This window comes from Lissotriton helveticus, chromosome 4_1 (assembly GCF_964261635.1).
Source record: "Lissotriton helveticus chromosome 4_1, aLisHel1.1, whole genome shotgun sequence".
NCBI classification, from domain to species: domain Eukaryota; kingdom Metazoa; phylum Chordata; class Amphibia; order Caudata; family Salamandridae; genus Lissotriton; species Lissotriton helveticus.
In genome coordinates this window covers 251,533,832-251,557,834 of record NC_136063.1, presented here as the reverse complement: position 1 = coordinate 251,557,834, position 24,003 = coordinate 251,533,832, and positions in this window count along the sequence as shown.

The following is a 24,003-nucleotide window of genomic DNA, read 5'->3' as shown; positions in this document are numbered from 1 at the left end:
CGGCCCTATGAGTATTGGCTGATCACAAGGACTGCGGATAAGCGCCTCATTTCTGACCTTTATCGCATGCTACTAGACTGATACTCCCGGGTGTACAATTCAGGTAGGGTCCGTTGGGAGCTGGGACGCACGCTCAGCTCTAAAGACTGGGACGGTATCTAGTATCGCGCACGCCACTCCGCCTATCACATGGGTTTGACTGACACTCTCACTAAAATTGTTTCCTACTGGTACTATACCCCAGAAAGACTACACGAAATGGATCGCAGTCGAGAGGCGACATGCTGGCGCGGCTGCGGGGAAAGGGGGTCCTTGGTCCATCTCCTTTGGGTCTGTGTCCACCTTCAGGGTTATTGGAAATCAGTCCTAGATGAAGTCGATTCCCATTTTGATACTGAAATCCCACGCTTCCCCTCTTATATACTACTGGGCCTGCCAAATCCCATAACATACCCGCTACGGTCAAGCAGGGGCAGACTGATTACCATTGCTATCGGGTCCGCGTTACAGAACATCATGTCGCTATGGCGCACCACACATATTCCCACGTTCCAAGAGTGGCTTTATCGCCTGTGGGCGGTTCTTGGCATGGAAAAATTGTCACTGATCAAAGCGGGTGAGGGGGCCAAATATGCGGACCTGTGGCAGCCATTCCTATCCCTATTAGCCACGGAATTTAGAGAAGTCACGTGTCCCAGGTACTTACGCCTACTGCGTCTGTCCCAGACTGACGGATGATGAGTTCGGAGGGCGTCTACCCTTTGCTGGGGAGGAACGGACCAGTACCTGGGGAGGGGAGTGGGCAAGGGGGGGGGGTGTTGGGGTGGGGGAGGGGTGGGAGGGAGGAGGGTGTTTTTCTTCATCTATATAATTTCTTGTGTTCTACTTGTCCGACAACGAGGCCTACTTGGTGGCATTGCTTACTCAGTCACTCTACATTGGAGGGACACCCAGACGACTCATGATTCGGGGGCCATTGTTGAGGCATGCAGAGCGGCCTTGGGGCATTGGGACCAATGGTCCTGAGCCTGTCCCATCCCCTGACACACAGCTCAAGGCATGGAGGTTGGGGGCGGCGGACGTTGAGGGGTTGCATTGTGGCTGGTGCCAGTTTAACTACTGGCGTCCATTGCAACAGAGGCACAGTGCCCTGAGCACACACTCTCCTCTTCCCCTCCGCCTTCTTCCCTCTTTCCTTTGTTTTACGACGCGGCCGGCCCGACTGGGTTGTAGGCGGCTTGCTGTGTTAAATATCTGGTGACCCTCCGCGATGCATTGATTTGATTGCACAGAATCGTATTACTGAGCCGGCCCGTTGGGTTGTAGGCGCCTCTTTGTCTCTGTCCGCTGCTTTTGAATATACCTAATAAAACAGATTTAATACTAAAATATAAGTAAATTAGGTAAAATAGATTACATAATTATTAATGTATTATTACCTAATTAACTTCCCAACATATACCTCTACAAACCCAACAACTCACAAGGACACTATAAATAACTATTACATATTATTAACAAATGTGAAATCACGTAAACTTACAAACTACGGGCCTTATCTCGATGCCTGTGGGCCCGACATGCTGTAAGTGGCGGGCCCACCGACATCCAGCATAACAGTCCGTCTGCCAGATTACGATGCAGTTGGTTGGATCTCTGTGGATGAAAGAACCGAACGACACCTTCGACAGGCTCAAGGAGCCCGTTTGAGCATCGTTCCAACTGTAATCCCTACAAAGGGGGCAGATGCCTAGGAGGCTCTGGCGTAGGGATTAGGATTGCCCTCTTCCCTCTGCCATTACCTGGCGGTCTGACCGCCATGAACAGGCAGAGCGAATTGGATTTTGGGGGTCCCTAGCAGGGCCTGTGTCCCCTGTGGCCTCCCCTATGGGCCAAGGGGGGCACATGTGGTGCTCCCCAAACATCCATGCATTTGGTGCCTGGCACACGGTGCCTGGATGTTTGAAAACTGCTCTTTTGCATTGTTGCTTGTACTGCGGCCCTTTCCTAGGGCCGCAGCACAAGTCGCAATGCAAAAGAGCACTTTTCTGAGCGCCTACAGGGCAGTCGCATTGTAATTGGGCAGGTGTAACCACCAATATGTGGTCGGCATAACACCTGCCGATACATGGGCAGTCGGACTCTCGTCTGACAGTTGTATGCTTCAACTAGGCTATCCCCGGTTAGCCAATATTGCGTTGCTTGGTGATATTAACCTTTATCTTGAGGATGCCAATAATAACCTAGATTCAGCTTTTATCGATGACTTGGGGACTCTCAATCTATCCCTCCTCAACTCCGCACCTACTCATGTCCTGAGGCACCTTCTGGACCCTATTTTGTTCCAACTTAATAACCTTATCCATCGCACTTCCTCTTCAAATTTGCTGGACAGATCACTTTGCAGTGCCTTTCAGTATTAAGGTAATTTCCACTCTCCATTCTCGGCCTGCTCTGAAACTTAGAACCAGGAACTGGCCCAAACTCAACATGTCAGAGTTTAATAAGTTGCTTTACCACAAAATGCCTACCCTTATCTCTCAACCTGACTCAGACTAAATCTCTGTGCACCATTAGCCTACGGAGGCCATCAACTCGATCCTGCCACCTGATGTCTAAAATGCGATGCAGAATGCAGCGTCCTGCTCCTTGGTTCAGTGAGTCCCTCAGACACGAAGAAAGATGTTGCAAAACTCTAGAAAGACAGTGGAGGAAACGTTATGCTACTGAGACAAAGTCCGAATATTTAGCAGCACTGAAAAAATATCATGCCCTCTGTAAATCAGCTCATGCCACATATTTCACAGAGAAGATTACCAACTACCAACATTGCCAGAAGAATCTTTTTATAGTATTAAATGAACTCTTGGCAACTAGCAACACTTTGCCTCCAACTACTCTCTCCCAAAGTCAGTGCGACGAGTTAGCCACTTTTTTTCAATGCAAAGTTGAGCTAATAAGCCTGAGGAACCTTCCAAAATCATGGTCCTCTTCGGGCTTGGCAACATTACAAAAGGCACTTAGATCTATCAAGTCCAGGTCCCCTCTAGATCCTCTTCCTCCTGTAAAACCTAGCCTATTAGACACCTCTGTTGAACTGTGATTCGTTAACTCCTCAATACTTCCTTGTGTGAAGGTTATGTACCTCAGAACTGCAAACATGAGCTTGTCATCCCCTTACTAAAAAAAGGGTCATCTTGACCCTTCGTGTTGGTCAAATTTTTGTCCGATTTCCCCTCTTTCTGTCTTCTCCAAAATTCTGAAAAGGCATGCCAATACCCAACTCTCCGCATTTGTTGAGACCCGCAAGTTGCTTCACCCGTCACAGTCTGGTTTTAGGGCCGGTCACAGTACCAAATCTGCTCTCCTTGGGGTCACAGAATGTTTTAGACAATAACTAAATTCTGGCGGTATGGCTGCTCTCATCCTAATTAACTTAAGTGTGGCGTTTGATACAGTGTCACATCCTGTTCTGGTAGATAGACTTGAGACTTTGGGCATTGAAGGTTTGACCTTGAGGTGGATGACCTCCCTTTTAAAAGATCGCTCCTTCCTGGTCTCCTCAGCCAACATAAGATCTAAGACATTAGCTCTGACCTCTGGTGTTCCTTAGGGATCCATTTTAGCCCACTGCTCTTCAACATTTATGTTCACCCCTTGGCAGATGTAATTGAGAAGTTTGGGCTCACCCTCCCCTCATACGCTGATGATAGTCAGAACATCTTTTCATTATCAGCTGCTCAGCATCAAGATCGCTCCTTACTCGATCTCAGTCTAAGGAATGTTTCCCTCTGAATGAATAAAAATGGACTAAAGCTTAATGGTGATAAAATTGAGGTCATGGTTCTTGGAAATAACCCTGAACTTTGGGGAGTTGATCATTGGCCGGATTCTCTTGGGCTGCTACCAAGGTCAAGAATCTCAACTTCATTATTGACAACAATCTCTCCCTGAAGCCTCAGGTGTCCAAGGTCCTCTGGTGACATCCAAATTGGATTATGGCAATATACCGTAATTGGGCACAGACAAATCCTTGATCCGTCATCTGCTGATCATTCAGAATGCAACTGCTTAACTTCTTTTCTAGCTACCTGGACATACTTCAGCTTTTCCGCTGCTTCACGAACTGCACTGACTCAGGGTTGATAAGGTTATAGAATTTAAGGCTTTGTGCTATATGTTCCAGGCCATGTTTGAGAAAAGACAAGGGAACCCAATCGGTAAATAAGGACCATGGGTACGTACTTTGTATTTGTAACAATGGTCCTTAAAACAAAAAATGATAAAGCAGTGATAAATATAGACCAAAATTAGTACTATATTCAACGGTGTCCATTTTTATCCCTTTCAAAGCAATAGTGGGATCATCATCAGGACGGTAATGTTACATGCCTGACGGGGAGGACTGCCTAGGTTCTCAAGGGGGCATGGCAAGGTATTACCATGGGATAGACGGAGGTGTAGCCCCGGTCATCAGCTCAGTCTAGGTGTACGTAATTGTAGCACACTATGCTCACAGTGGAGTTGCACATTAGGGCAAGAGCACGGATGGCGCTCCGCAGGGGTTCATTCAGATGGAGTTAGTCCAATCTCCCCTGTCCCAACTATTCAGCTCCCGCGAGCCCTAAAAACGGCCTCGCAGTAAAAAAAAGAAGTTAAATTAAATTGTACTCACCAAGCCTTTCATCCCAGCAGGAGCTCACTTCCGACCCTCAGCCCAGATTTCCTACCCTAGCGGACTAGAGGGCTAACTACCAGGGACATCTAAGCCACACATATGCGTGGTAAAGGCATGTGCGTGGTTTAGATGTCCATGGTTATGCTTGCGTTGTTTAGTCACATGGTGTTCTGACTGCGTGGTTCAGGCTGTTTCCCTTGTCCGACCATCATCATAATGAGGCCCTATATTTTAAATACAATTAATAATATTTATTTTATATAACACATGAAATAAATGTATCAATTAAAACATATTAAAATAATAAAAAAACTATTTTTACCCACTATGTTAAAAGCATTGATATTATTTACAACAAAATTACATAGCTCAAAAAATCGATGTTCTCATCAACAATATTTGTCTATCACAATATTTGTGTGTCACAATATTTAATTTCTGATATTTGTGTCTCCAGATATTTTGTAATCAATATTTTGTCCAAAAATTGACTGCAGAGTATGTCCTTTGCCCATTAGGGTGGGGCTACATTTGGAATATGAGGCACAGTAAGTATTTAATTCTAAAATGAGGCATTGTAATGTAGGGTAAGTATTAAATCAGGGTTGGTTGAGACCTCCTGCTCCTTCCTGGATCAGTTTTGCAGTCCAGAAAGGTGCTGGACCTTTGGCCCAGTGCACCATGAAACCTTGCACAGACTATCAGGCTGCGCATTACAGTGCTTTTGATTGTTCCTGTCATATAAGAGCCACTACTTTAGAACCCAAAACACCTTTGATCTTACAGTGTGTCCCGCGAGTGCCCGCACTATTGCCCCAGCTTTTCAAGATGTATCATCTCCCACTGGAGAAATATTTTCAAAGCACTAAGTATTAATGCAGATGCACTCAGATATACAGAGACATAAGCCTGCACTCAATATTTATTTAGGCTTAGTGGGCTATTTTTAATACCTGGTTCATCTGAGAATGATAGAGTGGGTCTGGGAGATTTAAGGTCATTGCAAATGATTAATGCTATGAATTTCTGTCAAACACTGCAGAGATCAGCAAAGTTTTACTTTACCAGATGTGCAAAAGTGAAGCCAGTATTCTTCATTTTTAAAGGAGGTGTTCAGCAGAGAATATACTCGTGGGAAAGAATAGAGGGACAAAAGGATAGAGTTTTGATTTTACTTCTAATTTTACAACTCTTTAAAAAGCGAGGGGCTTTTATCAAGCAGTTGCTTCACCCCTGCGACTCTCAATGGTGTGCAAGGACAACGCAACTACTAAGTACGATTTCTCAAGCCACGTAAGGCCACCTTGTGTGGCTTGATAAACCTAGAGTAACACAACCAGAGCACAAATCACTGCGTTGCATTACTCAGGGAGGCGTTCTATGTGTGGAGCATGGGTGTTCCCACACATCCACCCATGGATTTTGGTGCATTCCCAGATGTACCATAACTGGTAGACCTGCAAATGTGTCAAAATGCTACACCTTCCCAGGTGAGGAGCAAGGAGGACAAATATCTTAATTTCTCATAATTTATTCCTGTTTCTGCAGCACATATACAACAAGGAAAATGCTTTGCAGGATTGTTTTTGTGCACGAAAGTACTCCTTCTTCATTGGTGCTAGACAACACATTGTGCAGCAGAGCAAGGAAAAAACAGGAAGGCACTGTATAAAGCTAAATGTGGCACATTCCTGTCTTTTCCCTATCACACTGCACAGCACGGTGGCTTGCTGCACAGCGTGGTTTTTGGGCAGTTTGTCATCCCACTGCTCTGACACTTTTGATTGAAGGAGAAATGAAAGTCGAATTGCAATTGAACTCTAACTTTTAAAATTGTAAAACTGTATTGTGTGAATTTGAACCTGCGCATTTTAAAATACCCAATTTATTTTTAGCATACTTGTCTGCTACTTACATCCATTGCAGCATACAAGCGCTCGTCACCTGCCGATTTAGGGCAAGGCACCGAGCTTCAGGGAGTCTGTAGCGGCCATCTTGGGGCGGGATAGAGCGGTGAGAGCGCTCTAGCCTCTGGGATAAAAGGAAACGGCCCCTCTCCGCGATAGCGGACGCGTTTTGAGCGGACGCGCCTCGTCTTCGCCGGAGTCCAGCCAGAGTCAGCCTGTCTGTGCCCGTCCGGGCCAGGCCGGGACTTAGGGCTCAGAACGCTGCCCGTTCTATTATTCAGGTACGATGCTCACACGTGAGTCTCTCAGGGCGCTACGCCCCGCCAGACATGACTATTGTACAACTCTGAATCCACTGTATGCTGGAACACAAATCTGCCCTAAGTGTTCTCTCTCCTTGTCAAATTACCAGCCTTATCCAGATATCTCACAGGATCCCCCTTATCATATCCCTCGGCAGAAAGATTGTTCTAATAATTTCACTTTTTATGTGGTGAATTGTCGTTCATTACCACAACACAAGTTAGATATCTTCCATCTCCTAATGGATGAGAAGCCCAGTGCGATATTTCTCACAGAGACCTGGCTTCATGATAGTGCAGGTCCTGATGTGGCTATGGCACTCCCCCCGAGCTATGCTATTGTAAGGAGAGATCGCGTTGGCCAAATAGGAGGGGGTATTGCCATTATTTATAGCAGAGATCTTGTATGCAATTTCGAATCTGCAGACATTCCTAATTGCGAAGCAGCTTCCTTTAAAATTACCCTTAGCCCCAATTTCACCTTCTCTGGCTTACTTATTTATCGCCCACCAGTCAATAACCCCTCATGGTCTGATAACTTGGTAAACTTTATCTTACCTCACCACTTAAAGGCTCAAAATTTTACAATACTTGGGGACTTGAATCTCCATCTGGAGGATAAGAATAATACGACGTGCAAAAATCTTACTGAGGACTTTTTGGCGCTGAATATGACACTGCGTAATAAGGGCCCTACACATAAAGCAGGACATCTGCTTGACCCTATCATTTCCAATATGGAAGAACTAGCATGGCTAAACACTACCCCTATTTGTTGGTCAGATCATTTTCTTGTGCTTTTTGCTATCTCTCTTCAATCCACTAAACGTCCCCTTATTACTCCTTCTGAATCTTTGAGGAGAAATTGGAAAAGTTTAAATCTGGACGATCTAAACAGTGCATTGAATAAAGATTTCCCATGTCTGGATGGAGACATGGAAAGCATAGCTGAGGCCACACAGATATGGCTAAGTGATGCAGTGGATGCCTGTCTACCCCTATCCCGCTGCAAGGGGAAAGTACATCGTCCCCCGGCCCCCTGGTTCACAGAGGCCTTGAAGAAAGAAAAATCTACTTGTAAAAACCTGGAGAGACAGTGGCGAAAAAACTACGAAGGGCACCAAAAAGAGATTTACCGGAGGGCTAGAAATAGCTATCACTCGGCATGCATGAAAGCCAAAGCATGCTATGTTACCACGACTATAAATACAGCTATTAATAAATCCCAGACTCTTTTTAATACGGTGAAGAAACTGGCTGGAGAAAATTCAAGGGCGGATGCTCTTCCTCTTAGTACTCAGCAATGCCAGGACTTGGCGTCCTTCTTTACTGAAAAGATTGAGAAGATTGTCTCTAACATTGATAAAAATAGTATTACTTCCTCCAATCAAGAAGACACTTCTCACATCTCTAAAGGTAATTGTCACCTTGAATATTGGCCTCCCATCACATTGGATAAACTGAAGAATTTGCTCAAATCTATAAAATCAGGTTCTCCCCGTGATCCTATTCCAATTGGCATCATTAGCCAACTGGAGGACTCCACCCTGTCACCTATTATAGAGACACTTAATGCGTCTCTGGTACAGGCCTCTGTTCCTGCTCTGTGGAAACATGCCATAGTTAGCCCTCTGCTGAAAAAGCCAGCCGCCGATCCTACGATATTGGCCAATTATCGACCAATATCGTTGCTTCCGGCCTTTTCCAAAATGCTAGAGAGACATATTCATGAAGTTCTCTCCACATTTGTGGAAAATAATGATTTATTGCACCCGTCTCAGTCCGGTTTCAGGAGTGGATACTCCACTGAAACCGCCCTACTTGGGATTACGGAAAAAATCCGAGAGCTCAGAGATGACGGCCAAACGGTGGCCTTGGTCTTATTGGATCTAAGCGCGGCTTTCGACACTATCTCCCACTCCAGACTGCTCAGCAGGCTGGGGGAGAGTGGTGTCGAGGGCAAGGCGTTAGAATGGATTAAATCATATCTATCCTTACGGACCTTCCAGATCACCTCCTCTGAGGCCCGCTCGGATGTCTTCTTTTCTCCTCATGGTGTACCACAGGGATCGATCCTGAGTCCCCTTTTGTTTAATTTGTACCTCCGCCCACTGGCCAACCTTGTAGAGAACTTCGATCTGGTTTTAATGACCTATGCAGACGACTCCCAGATTCTGTTTTCACTATCTAAATCTGACTCGTCTGATTCTTCTGCTCTTAAAACAGGCCTACATGAGGTTTTCTGCTGGATGTCGGCCAACCAACTTAAATTAAATGGGGAAAAAACGGAGATTCTCCTCTTGGGGAACAGTAAAGATCTCTGGAGTGACTCCCATTGGCCGACCTCACTAGGCAAGCTCCCGACTCCAGCTACTCAGGTCAGAAATCTTGGGTTCATACTTGATGACAGCTTAACTATGGTGCAACAAGCAAATAAGGTGGCAGGCTTATGTTTTACTATCCTCAGATGGTTGCGCAAGATTGTCTGGATGCTACCATCGACCACCCAGAAGACCGTAGTCAACGCCTTAGTGACATCTCGGCTTGACTACGGTAACATCTTGTACCTGGGTGCAAACAAAGCTGTAATAAGACGTTTACAACTGGTGCAAAATTCTGCGGTCAGACTGCTTTGCAGAATCCCGAGATATGCCAGGATCACTAAACATCTCAGGGACCTTCACTGGCTCAGGGTCGAGAATCGGATCCGCTTTAAGGCCCTGAGCTATTTGTTCAAAATCAAAGCCGGGACAGCTCCAAAGTATCTTCAAGATCTTGCCAAGCCTTACCTACCCGACCGCAATCTTCGCTCAGTCACATCAGCGAACTTTGCGGTACCAAGGTATAAAAGGGCCAGAATGGGCGGAAGATCCTTTTCAGTTCTGGGTCCTACTCTGTGGAACACACTGCCCATCGCAATCCGCAAGGAAGAAAACTATAGGAGTTTTAGAAAAAGTGTGAAAACCTGGCTGTTTGATAAATAATCTGCCTTCAGATCTGTTTTCTCTCTAGTCGTGTCCTGTGTTCTCGCTGTTTCGGCGCCGGGAAACCCTTTGTGGGTAGCTGTGCGCCTTATAAATGCAGAAAATAAATAAATAAATAAAATAAATGGGCCCCCATCCATGTTAAGGGTCAGAAAGTACGTCAATAGCCCACATTTTACATGAGATATTGGGGAAGGAAAGAATATCAATGTGAACGAAAATTTTCCTGGAAAAAAGGAAGCGTAAATATGTTTCGGAGAAGTCGCAGATTTCCCATCTGCATAGACGAGTGTCAGTCTATGAAAATGTACCTCTGACCAGGAAGAGGTTTTAACATGACAATAGAAATCTCTATGATAACTAACCACACACTTTAAAAAATAAAGTGCTTCAGGGTAAAAGTGAAGACTCTATCAAAATCATTTTTAACTTATCAACTAAAACAGGGAAATTAAGGTTGGATTGTGTTCTAATGAAGGGTCCTACCTCGAAAAGGGGATGTGCAGAAGAAAACATTTTTTTTCTGTATGTAAATGCATATCCTGTATGTGGTGGATTAGCCAGAAACTGGTCCCAGGATGCCTGTTTCCGGTCCAGTGAAGACATGGCTTGGCAGTTCGGGCTGGACTGTTCCCATGAGGCACAGGGTCAAGACTGATTTGCATATAGCTGTGTCTGAACTGGGGTGGCGGAGTGAGCTAAAGAAAGATGGTGGATTCAACCCAGATCTGTGACTAGGGGTGAGTGTCTGAAAAGTTTCGGCGCTCCGTCCATCATCTCCTTGTGTTTGCTTTATGGTGGAATATAGCACATATTTCTTACACAAAGTAAATATCTCAGAAGTGGACTAAATTATGTGCGGGGATGCTAAAATTGCGCGGAAAACAGAGACAAATTATGACGCCTAATGCGCAACATTCTGTAGAAAAAACTCGACTATTTTGTCAGTATGACATACTTTAATACTGCTTGGATAAAAGGTTCACTTGTTTAGTACCAGTTTAACATCTAAACACAGCAATCAGCAAATGAATGGTGAGTAGCTAACATCACAAAAGGGTCTGCCACTGCATGGAGCCAAAAGTGGTGGTTTTCGGAAAGCTTGATGCGCTTGGTTTAGAAACATTTTTTGTTGACATCTACAAATTATGAAACATAATGTGTTTTATATGAAAAGTGCAGCAACAACACAATTATTCTGAGAATATTGCAACCAGAACAATCACTTTAATTCCAGTGACACCTACCAACACTTCGATGAATCTATTGCAGAGTTGCCAACTAAAAATTAAATCTGCTGTGTGAGAGGGGGTGTGTGCTTTACTCTCATTGGCCTCCTTTCCTCACCAATAAAACAAAGGGCCTGATTTAGATCTTGGCGGTCTTACTGCCATCCCGCCGGGGCGCTAATCTCAAGTACTCAGTCAAGCTGTTGGTGGTCCGCCCACCATATTTAGATGTTGCAGCTTGAGACAGAAGACCGCTGTGACGGCTGTCTTCTCTGCTGGGAATGCGCCAATCAGATTTAGATGTTTAAGGAATCGCAAATTTTGCGATTCCTTAATTTGCTAGACAGTTGTGCTTTCATACATAGCACTAGGCAAAAATTGCGATCGCAAACGCTAAAATTCGCAGAATTTCAGCGTTTGTGATCACAATTCGCCTTGATACATATGGCCCAAAGACATTTAGGAAGATTCAGCAGAGTTTTCTTATTTCAGAAGAATATTGAGCAGTAATGATTATTTGCTGTATTAAATTTGAAAACAGACATCAACCTCTGCTACATAGGTAATCATAGAAAAAGCATGTGGTTTATATTTTTCACACCTCAGAAATCAAATCTACTGTTATCCAATAGGCCACTCTCTCCATTATGATTGTTCAGGAGCGCATTCAAAAATGTAATATTATCAAAATATTGAAAATATTTTTTCAATGACTGGCATGTCATTTCATCCAGAAGCACATGCTGGTGGTTGCCACAGTTTAGTTATAGTTGGTCAGAGTTAGGAAGAGCCCCAAGTAGGGCGTGGTCGGTCTCGGCTTTCTTGTGGTCCCGTCTGAATGGGGCCTTGCCTGGCAGTTCGGAACTGACTGTTCCCATGAGCAGAGTCAGAACTAATTTGCCTGATGAGGCCTTAGTCTGGTGTAGAATGTTGGGTGAGGGGTGTTGGATTGTAGTGTGGCCCCGGGTGATTGCCGGTGGCTGAGATTGATACAGGCAGCATGTATCATGCTGAAGTACGATCCAGAATGTAAATGTAAATGTAGTATACTTGTAAAGCGCACAGCTGCCCCAGCAACGGGCGTCCCGGCGCTGTATAACTCTGGGGAACCCGTCCTGGCTTTCCCTGTGGGATGGTCCCTTGCTGGGAGTCCCCAAGGTGGAGCCAGGCATCCCCGGAATTGGTGGGGCCGTTGTGGAGATTAGGCAAGCTAATGCCCAGAGTTGCCGAGTGGAACCCCTGATTAGAGTAAGCACCGAAGCGAGAATTATCAAGTCCGCTGACCAAGGTCCACGACCCTGCCGCGTCGGGAATTGAACCCTGGTCCCGGGCTGACTTCTGCTCTCAGGCCTGCTGCCTCTAACCAGTGAGCCACACTACTCCATAGTAACAATCTATGATTCATAGGCTTCCCAAGAAAGAGCTGATAGGCAATTGGCAGTTTGGAGAACTAGATAAAGTGAATTCTCAAACCAATGGACTTGTTCTCGTTTGTGTCTTACTCTGCACTAATAGAGCACTGACTTCCACTGTAGCTCCTGGGGTTCCACCAAGAGCCATGGCCATGGGATTCCGGAATGAAAGGGATAAAAATGAAATCCTGCAACATACTTGAAGAGCTGATACTATTCGATACAAGAACTAAAAGTTCCAGCCGGTCCAACAGCTCAGAAAAATATTTGAAACAAAAACTGAGGGCACTAATCTGAAAATCATGGTCATGTACCCTGCTAAACAAAGTTAAGATCGTACCTGAGACAAAATAAAATTGCTGGATGGAGCCAGACAGTGTCTGGCAGAAGGAGCATGTGGGCATATAAGTGAGCTATTGGGAGGCACAAAAAATATTATAAAAAGGGGCGCAAGGGAAATATTTATCGACCTAGTGTCCCATTTCCCTATTCTATACCATAAACTACAAAAGAGAGAAACTAGGTCTAAAGTGTGTGTTAATACAGAGGCTGATGACTAACAGCTATACAGAATGAATCATATCAGGCTGAGAAATTCCCATCCGACCACCCTTATTGGCGGAGTATCGTCATGTGGGAGTTAATACATGATCCTGATGCCGCCCCAACCATCCAGAAGACGGTGCGGATATGGATCTGTAAATAATCTCTAGCCAAGATAGTATTCAAGGAGTGGAAAGATGATTAAGTGCAGTGCTCAAGTGAAAGTGAAGCTAAAATTGACTACTTAAACAAAAAATATGTTTAATGAAGATTGTCTAAGTGTCAAGGTTAAAAACCACGTCCACATAGAAAAATTATAACTATAAAGTGGCGCTGTGCAGGTCGGTCAACATGTTTCAGCCAGTTTGGAGTAACTTTCCGGCTTTCGTCAGGACCAAATAGATATATTAGCTACTGCAAATCTAAAGTGTAGTGAAAAAAAGAGATTTTTAAATACTTTACGAAGTGATATTCTCCTTGGACCTTGGAGCCCCAATGTATCCTGGAGAGATAATTTTTCTTTTTCTTTTCCTGTTGTAACACAAAACATACAACCAGGGTATAAACAGAATAAACATGTATACAGCCATTTTACATACAGACACTATAAGAACTAACACACTAGCATAAGTGATATTTCACTTAGCAAATTAACAACAATCAGAATTTCTTGATCTCACTTCCAGGGAGATATTAGTCTCCACTGAAATACTCACCCAGCTTTGTGTGGGGAAAGACCTCACCTCACCCGGCAACCTACTCGGGAAATGGAGGCCCCGCTCTATTTTGCAAAAAGAAAGGGGGGGGGGACATAGTATTGATCATGTAATATGTCTAGCTCACTGGCTATGCATATCTGACAAACTTCAAAATAATGGACAGCACACACTCAACAAAAAAGGCCAGCCATATTGAGGACCATAGGATTCTGATGAATGCCATAGGTTTGTCCAATTGCATGAACACTATTAGGGGAGGTAGTGGCAAACCTGTATATAAATAACACGGCTTACCCCTATCACAGCTCACCAAGTGTGAATCAATTGTGAGCACTAGGTGTAGAAATACCTTTAGCACAAGATGCTGGAAAGGATGCTGGAAATCTTGCAGCTTGAAACTAAAGAGAGGAGAGACTCCCTTTAGAGTTTCAACCCAAAAAGCTAGGGACATAGGATAAATTGCCTTACATCTTAAAGCTTGGAAAAGGAGAGAGACTCCTTTCAAAACATTCATGGACTTGGGGCTAAAGAACTCACCTGTCCGTCGGTACCTCTTGCAGTCGTCCAAGAGGAAGTGGAGGTACCGACGGACTGCCCCTTCCCCTTTAAATACTGTTGTTGATTGGTCTTTAGAAAGCACTTAGTTATAATTAACCAATAAGTTAACAGGCGATAGCCTGTCTCGTTTCTCATCGCGCATGCCCATTCAGAAATGCGTCTGCAAGCCTACGTTCCCATTGCGCATGCGCATTTGAAGATGCGTGCGCTACTCTCTTTTATCACGTTTAGCACGCATGCGTAGGATCGTGCCAGTGAGAACGCAATGCTTCACAGCGCGCAGGCGTGAGAGACCTCTGTCTCCTCTTCGCGCTTACACTGTGTTATACGCGCGTATCTTGGCCGGTGTGCAGCGTATTATCCTTGTGGCGCTGCACGCGTGATTGGCTGATTCTCATTGTTAATACTGCCAAACGGGTAGCAGACACTATCCTAGTAGAGATCCAACTGCTAGAAGGTAAAATCAAGACTACATTGACTAATAGTGTTTTTAAAAAACATTTAGATGAGACAAATAAGAGCAGTAAAGATTATGGTGATAACATCCTTGCCATCAACGTAGAGAAATTCAAAAAAGATCTGGATAAATTTTCTATGACTAGAATTTTCCCATACACCAGTGATACCTGGGTTGCTCCTGAATTTAATAATAAAGGGAGACACTACGGTTCTAATTATTCCTCCTCGGGATCAGATCCGGGTAGTGAATCTGACGGGTCTGATCCAACTACCTTACAAGTAAGAGGAAGGGGACAACAACGCAGGTTTAATAAGAGAAGAGGAGGTCGGGGATCATACCAAAACCAAGGCCAATGGTGGCCACCAGGACCCTGGGCTATCAACCACCACCTTTTGCGCAACAGATGCAGGGGTTCCCACAATACCCACAATTTTTTCAGGATCCGTCTTTTTCATTGCAGGGCCGAGGACGCAACTACGGCAGGAGAAGAGGGCAACAAAATGTACACTGGGAACCAGAACAGCCCTTTCAGAACACCAGGAGCAGGAGGGTAGCACAACAGACATCGACAACAGAGACAACAGGGACTTAGTAGTCAACCTTAGTTCTAAACACTTAACTACTGATGAACAAATTGTTTTGAATAAAGGACTGGGCTTTGTTCCCACCAATAAAGGTGACCCTTTTCAGACTAGATGCGAGTTAGAAAAGTTTTTTAGAAAAATACGTCTCCAATTCTTTTTTAAATCCAAAGAGAATGATGTGAGAGACGAAATTCCTAAGAACACTGGTCTACGCCCTAAATCCTTGTTCACACCATTGGCACATCAAGTACCCTCCAAAGTCAGTACTTTTGAACAAGCTGTAACACATGAGGTTATGGCTCTTTTCGAAAACAAACAACAAACTTTCCAAAATCTTCCAACTAAGGAAAGACTTGCTCTCACTAGCCTGTCCTCCGATCCATCCATTATAATCAAGCCAGCGGACAAGGGTGGCGCTACGGTTGTCATGGATATGACAACCTACCGCCAAGAATGCCTAAGACAACTAAACGACCAAAAGTCCTATCGTCGTCTAGTTAGTGATCCAACTCCGAGGCTACTTATGGAGATCAAGACCTTGGGTAACGCCGAAGGGTGGATTACACCTCATGAAGCCCAATTCTTGAAGCCAGGGTTTTACTGTTTGCCTAAAATACACAAGGCAACAAGGCCTCCCCCGGGGCGTCCAATCATCTCGGGGATTGGTTCCCTTTTGGAACCATTATCCACCTTTGTGGATTTTTTTCTAAGGCCTCTAGTAAAAGAGATGCCCACTTACTTGCAAGATACAGCTGACAAATTGAGGCTGTTACCAGAGGTAGACTTTGACGTCAGAACTGACCTTCTAGTCAGTTTTGACGTTGAGTCACTATACACCAGTATTCCTCAAGAAGAAACCCTAGAGGCCATTAGATCACTTCTAGAAGCTCGCGATCTGAAAAGTATCACTTCAGTAAACTTCATCATGGAATGCGCCAGACTGGCGATGATGGAGAACTATTTTAAATTTGAGGATGAGATCTACCTCCAGACCTCCGGGACCTCCATGGGGAGCATTTTCGCCCCTAGCCTGGCCAATCTCTATGTACACCTGTTCGAACAAACTCATGTACTCAACCATAGCAACCCATACTACCATCAGGTGTTGCTATGGAAGAGGTACATAGATTACATTTTGGTGGTCTGGCGCGGCACATCACTTGAAGTTGAAGCATTTCATGGATGGCTCAACCAGCAGAATCGCTTTCTGAGGTTCACCGTTGAGTATAGTCAACAACAGTTGCCATTCCTAGACATTTCAATCTTTCCTAAGGGCGGCAAACTTGAGAGTGAACTTTACAAGAAACCGATGTCAAGGAATTCACTTCTAGTATTTAACAGCCACCACCCACGGGCCTTACGGGAAAATCTACCTGTGGGACAGTTTTTGCGAGCACGCAGAAACTGTTCGTCCAGACCCTTGTATGAGAAACATGCTGCAAATTTGTCTAAACAATTGCTTGAAAGAGAGTACCCTCGCCATCTGGTGAATCGAGCCTGCAAACGAGCTTCCAATAACCATCGGGAAGCACTGTTGGAAAGGAAAACTGATAAACCACCTTTGGAGAGACTAACTTGTGTTAGTACCTTCAGTGTCCTTTCTAACCAAATTCAAAAAACTATCAGAAGACATTGGAATATTCTGAATATTGCCAACACCACAGTTACACCTCCACTTTTTGCCTTTAAGAGAGCTCCCAGCCTACGTGATACCTTAGTACACACGAGGCCAAGACTGCAGATTACTGATGCGACCAACAGACTGTGGAATCTTCCCCCTGTACGTGGCCACTTTCCTTGTGGTACGTGCAGTGCATGCCCACAGACTTACAAAACTGATCAAGTGGACATAGGTACAGGGAGACCATGGCTATTGAAAAGACATACCAATTGTAATACAGAGGGAGTTATATATATGATAACATGCCCCTGCTCGTTGAGATATGTTGGATATACAACTCGGAAAATGAAAATCCGAGTAAGTGAACATAAGAGCACTATCAGACGCCAAAAGCAGTCGACTTGTCTCACTAACCACTTCATCTCCCATAAACATCAGGCAGAGGACTTGCGGTGGGTAATTCTGGAACATCCGTATATTCCATCACATATTAGCGATGTGTCAGGTTTTCTATTTTTGAAAGAGCAAAAATGGATTTTCACGCTTCAATGTGACACCAAGGGCCTCAACGACGCAATTCCCTGGGTTTCTCTGTAGTGCTAGTCAGATATAATGACATCAGTATATATGGGACAAAGTGAGGTACACTGATTAGTCCTTAGTGAGAAGATGGACATGTGTCAAACTCAGTATGATAACACCCGATCATCCCGTCCTATTCTCTATCTAAGCATCATAAATACACAAACTGATAATCATTTAATTATCAAACATTTGACATAATCTGGACTACGTCTTCAAACCTCCTAGAAATTCCTCATTTGAAACCTAATTAATTCTCTTCTAGAAATGAAAACTATGAGCTGTACTCAATTGTAATTTTAATACAGGAATGCCTCTCCTGTTAGTCTGTGAATACAGGATAATAATCACACCTATCGATAAAATCTAGACAGCTGAGGAAAGAGTGTACATATATCTTCTATAAAAACTAGAAATGTGCTGTAGATAATTGTTGGAGTGATTGTAAAACATTAGTTTATTATAAACATTGCCACATATTTACATTTGAACTTATGCACATGAGGGCTAAAAACTTTCCCTTCACGAGCATTCAAACCCCCAGGTCTTTTCCAAGTACACCAGTTTACGAGGATAATACGCTGCACACCGGCCAAGATACGCGCGTATAACACAGTGTAAGCGCGAAGAGGAGACAGAGGTCTCTCACGCCTGCGCGCTGTGAAGCATTGCGTTCTCACTGGCACGATCCTACGCATGCGTGCTAAACGTGATAAAAGAGAGTAGCGCACACATCTTCAAATGCGCATGCGCAATGGGAACGTAGGCTTGCAGACGCATTTCTGAATAGGCATGCGCGATGAGAAACGAGACAGGCTATCGCCTGTTAACTAATTGGTTAATTATAACTAAGTGCTTTCTAAAGACCAATCAACAACAGTATTTAAAGGGGAAGGGGCAGTCCGTCGGTACCTCCACTTCCTCTTGGACGACTGCAAGAGGTACCGACGGACAGGTGAGTTCTCTAGCCCCAAGTCCATGAATGTTTTGAAAGGAGTCTCTCTCCTTTTCCAAGCTTTAAGATGTAAGGCAATTTATCCTATGTCCCTAGCTTTTTGGGTTGAAACTCTAAAGGGAGTCTCTCCTCTCTTTAGTTTCAAGCTGCAAGATTTCCAGCATCCTTTCCAGCATCTTGTGCTAAAGGTATTTCTACACCTAGTGCTCACAATTGATTCACACTTGGTGAGCTGTGATAGGGGTAAGCCGTGTTATTTATATACAGGTTTGCCACTACCTCCCCTAATAGTGTTCATGCAATTGGACAAACCTATGGCATTCATCAGAATCCTATGGTCCTCAATATGGCTGGCCTTTTTTGTTGAGTGTGTGCTGTCCATTATTTTGAAGTTTGTCAGCTATTCATAGCCAGTGAGCTAGACATATTATATGATCAATACTATGTCCCCCCCCTTTCTTTTTGCAAAATAGTGCGGGGCCTCCATTTCCCGAGTAGGTTGCCGGGTGAGGTGAGGTCTTTCCCCACACAAAGCTGGGTGAGTATTTCAGTGGAGACTAATATCTCCCTGGAAGTGAGATCAAGAAATTCTGATTGTTGTTAATTTGCTAAGTGAAATATCACTTATGCTAGTGTGTTAGTTCTTATAGTGTCTGTATGTAAAATGGCTGTATACATGTTTATTCTGTTTATACCCTGGTTGTATGTTTTGTGTTACAACAGGAAAAGAAAAAGAAAAATTATCTCTCCAGGATACATTGGGGCTCCAAGGTCCAAGGAGAATATCACTTCGTAAAGTATTTAAAAATCTCTTTTTTTCACTACACTTTAGATTTGCAGTAGCTAATATATCTATTTGGTCCTGACGAAAGCCGGAAAGTTACTCCAAACTGGCTGAAACATGTTGACCGACCTGCACAGCGCCACTTTATAGTTATAATTTTTCTATGTGGGCGTGGTTTTTAACCTTGACACTTAGACAATCTTCATTAAACATATTTTTTGTTTAAGTAGTCAATTTTAGCTTCACTTTCACTTAAGCACTGCACTTAATCATCTTTCCACTCCTTGAATACTATCTTGGCTAGAGATTATTTACAGATCCATATCCGCACCGTCTTCTGGATGGTTGGGGCGGCATCAGGATCATGTATTAACTCCCACATGACGATACTCCGCCAATAAGGGTGGTCGGATGGGAATTTCTCAGCCTGATATGATTCATTCTGTATAGCTGTTAGTCATCAGCTATTGGGAGGCACCTTAACCTACTTGCAAAAAGGCGAGAGGTTCAAGGAACACAACTGACATGGTTGCTGCAGACTGCCTGCTGACGACATAGAGTAGTGGTGCGGGAAGATGGTCATTAACAGAGAACTGTCAAACTAACAAAGAGCATAGAGATGACAGCACTCAACTGACACGAGAACAGGAAGCCGAAGAACAACCTGCATAATTGATGCAAGGCCTTAAAATAGTTGCAGCACAACAGGCTGTAGGGTTTCTTACACACAGATCAGCATGTTAAAGAAGGTTATGGACACTATTTTTGTTTTGAAGTTTGATGCGTTACCCAACAACGAAGTATTGTCTCCACTATGCACTCTGTGAGAACAATTAATTTACACCCGTATAAGGATGTCCTCCCTTGTTGGGTAGCACATCAAACTTCATTTGAAATGTCGCTTTGGATCAGTGGGTGATATCCACATACACCCTACAGTTCTAGCTACAGTGAATACTTGCATTTTATTTCTGAAGATCTACAGGAGTGCGGCAATGTTTCCATTTTAGTGGACTATTTTTGTTTTGTCATGATTCCATCTATCACACGGAAGGGACAGATTTACGGTAGCACTTATGAAGAACACACTTTCCCTATCGGTGTTCATGTAGGGAAGGAGGAACTGAGCATGTTGGGAAAGCATTGGGAGGAGTGATATGACCTGAGAGCTAATGCAAAAGTGACACTGATGTTGCTGGGGAGGACACCATGGGGGGCCTTGGAGTGGTTTGACTGTTTCCTCAGGACTGACAAGAAACCACCTGATGGAGAAATAGAGGATACAATGTTATAATTGTAATTAAGTTGGATTTGCTGAGTTGCGTGAAAGAATGACTTTTGTCAAAGGTCTTTCTGTGGACAGCATAATGAGTTTAGCTGATTGAATGATTATCAGGAATGGGGGGAAAGGAGAGGCTAGAGCTAGAGGTCTATGGGCTCGATACAGGCACTGCAGGGCGAGCACAGGTACGGTGATTGCTTTAGAACTACTTTAGATAAATTGATGCAGCAGATTTATTTTGTAGGCTAGAAGGGAAAGTTGTATAGAATTTACAGAGTGGCAGCCAGTACATCAGGAAACTCAATTAAATAAATAACCTGGAAAGTCAGAGGATTTAAGAACTATGCCAAAAGAATAAGAGTGCTCTCATATCCGAAAAGACATGGAATAGAAATAACACTGCTCCCAGAACTGAATTTCATGGCAGAGTAGGCCTGAAAGTTGAGCAATCAATGGCAAGGACTCTCTGTAATCTACTCTGCACATGCTCCTACAGAGCTTTGCCACTGGATTCCTCCAGACGCTGACCCATAATAAGAGATTAAGCTTGTGATTGCTGATAAACCTGGATCGGCTGACACACCACAGCTTCATAGGTTGCAGTGTATCAAGGTTGCGCCACAGGGGTCGCGATAAAGGTGTTATTTTGTCATTCTACTAAGAGCACTGCTACAAGTCATTTAACTGGACGTCATCGCGATAATTTACATGAGGACATAGGAGGATGAGTTTGTTGTTTATAAGATGACCGCTCGTATTGTAGCAGGGGCGTGAACGCGGGACTTCTGACCAGTTGTAATTTACGTGCAATTTGGACATTCGGATATGGAAAAGATTGAGTGTTACTGGAACAGACTGTGTCATTAATACATAGAGACATGGCAGTGACCCATTGTAGTGGCCGAATAATTGCCTATACTCAGCTCTGAAACATATTGGATTTTCCTGATATAGTGCTGGATGTCAGGATCTTGCTTGTGATCTTTGGGACACTTAGAGCTGAGCTGTTTATACAATATGTGGACTGGGGTTCTTGTATACATATTACAACGCAAGAACAGACATGACCCTTTTTCGACTCTGGCTTGTTGATTCCTACTTTTATGCCTTGAAAAAGTCTAAGCAAAGACGAAACACGTGTCGGCTAATCGTGTGCTGGGAATTTTAAATTTTGTTACAACATGAATAAAGACGGCTAAATCGCATGAACAATAACCTTTCTGGATCTCTGTTTCTGATCAATATGGTTGTCTTTTCCGCTCTTAGTACAGGGATATATACCCAATGATCGTATAAATCTGACCATTACTGTTAATGGATGAATAGTTGATCCAATGGAGTGTTGCAAGAGCTTCAGTTTTTGTGTGTAAGTGGTTTCACATTAGTCTGTGCTGACAACACCTTTAGGTAGTAGGTGTTTGGGGCTGACTTAGCACCTGTTTGCAGTAATATAGCAAAATATTTAGATTTCTCATGCTAAATTAGTGACTGACTATATTGTGTTTATTGAATGTGCGGACATTTCCTTGTAAGGGAACACTACTACCTGTGTGTTTATGTCAACCATATTAAGAGAGGCACCGAACGGACCTTATCCGATATATAATCCTGTCTTAGATTTGAGTGAATGATAAAGCTGGATGTGGTAGGTCGTAAGCTCAGCAACCGCCGGAGGAAGCAATTTTCCTCAGACTGTAAGCAGTTACACTTGTTAAAACCCATGACACCTGCATCTTAAGTGGATGCACTTATACACTGTGTATTGTACACCTGCAAAGGAAGAAGAGCAGACCTTCTGATGTCTGTTCTAATCACGTTCCACAGAGTCCCTTTTACTAAGCTTTGAGCTAGCCTGCGCATGATGAGGACTCCAGGACCCTGATGAGCTGAAAGTTAGTCCAAGGTAGCAAAGGTTGTTGAAAGTCGTTAAATCTGACCCTTTACACTAATTTTATTCAGCCTAGATTTACCTGGTCCACATGACCATATGTATGACTTGGTATAGTTAGTTTTCAGATTCAAGTTTTGCATTAAAGAGACAAAGAGCTCAACCTGGAGCCTTAATGCATATGGGGTGAGAGCTAGCAATACCGCATTGTCAGCATAAAGTAACGCTGGAATCGGAGAACCTACTATTCTTGGTATATCTGAGGAGCAAGATGTTAACAGTAGGGGAGCCAGTATGCACCCTTGACGTACTCAAGACTTCAAGGGAGAGTCAGATGAAAGTTCTCTGTAAGAATTTAAAAGCACTCTAACAGAAAGGTCTGCGTGTAAGGAGAATAAAATTGTTACGAGTGGAGGGTCCACTCCTTTAGCCAATAACATTGTCCATAGCTTAATTCTGTCCACTGAATCGAAGGCAGTGGACAGATCCATAAAAGCCAAGTAGATGAGAGACTGCCTGGCTTTGGCATATTTCGAAATTAACAGAGCAGGTTCAAGCACAGCTCTTCAGGTGATGACGGGGTGTTTGCTGATAGGTTGCTCCAGCTTGTGGCGACTTTGACACATACAGATTAATGCAGCTTCATACCCAAATGAAGGTGTGTTTTACACCCGGAGGTGATTGGCGTGAGGAAGGAGCGAATTGGGAGTACGAGAGAAGCGCAGAGAGCGGAGGAGAAGATTCGAGTGGAGAACATCGGAGGGAGGAGGCGAGCGTAGGAGCAGAGTCGAGTGGAGAACATCGGAGGGAGGAGGCGAGCGGAGGAGCGGAGTCGAGTGGAGAACATCGGAGGGAGGAGGGGAGGGGAGGAGCGGAGTCAAGTGGAGACCTTCGGAGGACGGAGGAGGCGAACAGAGACCGGCGGGAGACAGAGGCGGCCAGGCGGGGAGACGAGGAGAAGAGCGGGGAAGAGCGGAGACCGGGACGAGACGTCTGCGACAAGCCAGGAGGCCAACGGAGAGGCGCTGTGCCCTGCCACACTTCCCGGGAAGTGTGGCTTGAGCTGGTACGGTCACGCTTTGCGGGCTGGGCGGGTCGTAGATGGTTAAACCTCCCTGAAATCCGGTACATTTACATGTGCAAACCCCTACCCTCACTTCACTCTCACTGGAATCTGGGTCGTTTAACTGCACGTGTGTGTCACACCCCCTTTCCTGTGCACGAGCCACAGTCGCATCCTAACCCTGATCTCTTTCTTCCCCAGTACGCTGGACGGAGCAACGAAATATCTGGAAGACAGGCGGCCTACAAGTTCCAGAATCCCCAGAGAACACCGAAGAGTCGGAGCTCTGAAACGCCTAGATCGACTCTCAGAAGAGACGGAGGCGCCCCTGCCTTACTACAGAAGGACAATACAGAAGAAACCTTCCTATAAACTAATAAAGCCATCTTTACCCCGAGCTCCTGTGTCAGTGAGTCTCTTCGAACGCCCACACTGACCTAAGTGCTTGCATT